This window comes from Urocampus carinirostris, unplaced genomic scaffold, assembly GCF_059441175.1.
Source record: "Urocampus carinirostris isolate Australia breed hairy pipefish unplaced genomic scaffold, RoL_Ucar_1.0 HiC_scaffold_158, whole genome shotgun sequence".
Classification (NCBI taxonomy): domain Eukaryota; kingdom Metazoa; phylum Chordata; class Actinopteri; order Syngnathiformes; family Syngnathidae; genus Urocampus; species Urocampus carinirostris.
In genome coordinates this window covers 1-2,500 of record NW_028283260.1, presented here as the reverse complement: position 1 = coordinate 2,500, position 2,500 = coordinate 1, and the positions used below count along the sequence as shown (strand labels likewise).

Genomic DNA, 2,500 nt, shown 5'->3' with positions numbered 1-2,500 from the left:
CGCCACCCGCCGGACGGACCGGCGGAATGTCGCGGAGGGCCCGGCCCGCGTCCGATCGATTGAAAGCGCCGCTCAGACAGGCGTGGCCCCGGGGTAAAACCGGGGCCGCAATGTGCGTTCAAAGTGTCGATGATCAATGTGTCCTGCAAATCACATTAGTTCTCGCAGCTAGCTGCGTTCTTCATCGACGCACGAGCCGAGTGATCCACCGCTAAGAGTCGTACGTTTGGGCCCTTTTACGTCCGCCCGGGACGATCGGAGACAAATTCACGACAGGGTTTTGTACCGGAGACGAACGCGCCGCGGGTGCCGTTCGGTCGCTCCCGCGAGCGAGCCCCTAACCCGCGGCGCGGTTACCGACGGGCGCGATACGCGCGACGCCGCGACGAGCCGAGCGGGTCGGGCGCGCGGCGCTGAGGCCGGCGCCCGGCGTCTCCCGCTCGGGGCCGCGACGGCGCCCGAGACGTGCGTCGGCCCGGGTAGGTCGGGCGCTCGGCGCTGAGGCCGGCGCCCGGCGTCTCCCGCTCGGGCCTGACACGACTCGGCGACCGGACTCGCCGGGTAGGTCGGGGGCTCGGCGCTGAGGCCGGCCCCCGGCGTCTCCTACCCGGACCCCGGAAGGCCATCCGACTTGGAAGCCCCGCCGCGCCGCGAAGCGACGCTTTGGGTGTTGCTACCCGTCAGCGAGTGGGTTTGGTTTACAAGGGCGGCGCGACCGCGCTGACACCGAGGGGGGACTGGCCCCCGACCCGGCCGCGGCCTGCCCGGACTATGGATGGACAGAGGAGACCGCGGCGGACCGCGCGGAACCGAACCCCCGGTGTCCGGAGCCCCGGGAGGAACTCCGGTGTCCGGGGGCCGGCCCACGCGCGCGCTACGCGGCCCCTCGAGGGCTCCGGCCGACGGACGCGTTTGGCCGGGGAAAAAGGTAGCCGGTGGGAGCACCGTTTCGTCGCCCTGAACCTTCGTCTCGGGCGGGCGTCCCGACGCCGCCGCCATACGGCCGTTGTGATCCGTGCGGGGATCCGCTTGCTCGGCGACCCTCGCCGAGAGCAGCCCCGCGCCGCACGGACACGCGACACCGACGGGCGGACGGACGCCGGGGCGCCGGCCCGAACCGTTACCTTTAAAGGACGGGAGGTCGTCGAGGCGAGTGCCGCCCCGGAAGCGCGCGCCGGAAGCGCGAGAACCGCGCCGAGCTAGGGTCGTCGGCATAGGGGGATTCCCCGGTTACGGGGGTCCCGCGCACGGCCGCCGCCTTTCGCCCGTCGCTGGCGGTCGCCTGTCGTCGCGCCGCGCCGCGCTACTGGGGTCGTCGGACGAGCGCGCTACCCCGCTCGCACGGAGGTAGCGCGACATCGCCCGCCGCCTTTTCTCGCGTCGCGCCGCGCCGCGTGGCGCCCGCCGAACTCGCTCCGACGCGCGGCCCGGGAGTGACCCGCGCCGCGCCCCCCGTCCCGTCCCGTCCCGGTCTACCCTCTTCCTCCGCCTGCGACGACCCGCCGCCCTCGGCGTCTGGCTCGTCGGGGGTGTACCGAGGCGGATCTGCTGCCGCTCGTACGTTAATGATCCTTCTGCAGGTTCACCTACAGAAACCTTGTTACGACTTTTACTTCCTCTAGATAGTCAAGTTCGACCGTCTTCTGGCACACCGCCGGAGCCGGGGCCGGCCCCGGCGGGGACTATCCGAGGACCTCACTAAGCCATCCGATCGGTAGTAGCGACGGGCGGTGTGTACAAAGGGCAGGGACTTAATCAACGCAGGCTAATGACCCGCGCTTACTGGGAATTCCTCGTTGGTGGGAAATAATTGCAATCCCCAGGCCCTGTCACGAGCGGGGTTCATAGGATTACCCGCGCCTGCCGGCGCGGGGATAGACGACGCGCTTATACGCTCAGTGTGGCGCGCGTGCAGCCCCGGACATCTAAGGGCATCACAGACCTGTTATTGCTCATTCTCGTGTGGCTGAGAGCCACTTGTCCCTCTAAGAAGTTTTCTGCCGCCGACCGCGCGGGGGGCCGCGGTACTATTTAGTATGTTTGAGTCTCGTTCGTTATCGGAATTAACCAGACAAATCGCTCCACCAACTACGAACGGCCATGCACCACCACCCACGGTATCGAGAAAGAGCCTTCAATCTGTCAATCCTTTCCGTGTCCGGGCCGGGTGAGGTTTCCCGTGTTGAGTCAAATTAAGCCGCATGCTCCACTCCTGGTGGTGCCCTTCCGTCAATTCCTTTAAGTTTCAGCTTTGCAACAATACTCCCCCCGGAACCCAGACACTTGGTCGGTTTCCCGGGTGCTGCTCGGCGGGTCATGGGAATAACGCCGCCGGATCGCGAGTCGGCATCGTTTATGGTCGGAACTAGGACGGTATCTGATCGTCTTCGAACCTCCGACTTTCGTTCTTGATTAATGAAAACATTCTTGGCAAATGCTTTCGCTCTCGTCCGTCTTGCGCCGGTCCAAGAATTTCACCTCTAGCGGCGCAGTACGAATG

The 2,500-nt window shown here is 66.6% G+C and overlaps 1 non-coding gene and 1 pseudogene across 1 annotated transcript; both read right to left on the bottom strand.

The window, feature by feature from the left end:
- Nucleotides 1-66: 66 nt before the first annotated feature.
- Nucleotides 67-220, bottom strand: LOC148344973 (5.8S ribosomal RNA). Its single transcript, XR_015848949.1, has one exon. It is a non-coding gene; the product is annotated as a 5.8S ribosomal RNA (ribosomal RNA).
- A 1,343-nt stretch (nt 221-1,563) lies between these two features.
- LOC148344972 (18S ribosomal RNA) lies at nt 1,564-2,500 on the bottom strand (annotated as a pseudogene; the record flags this gene model as incomplete).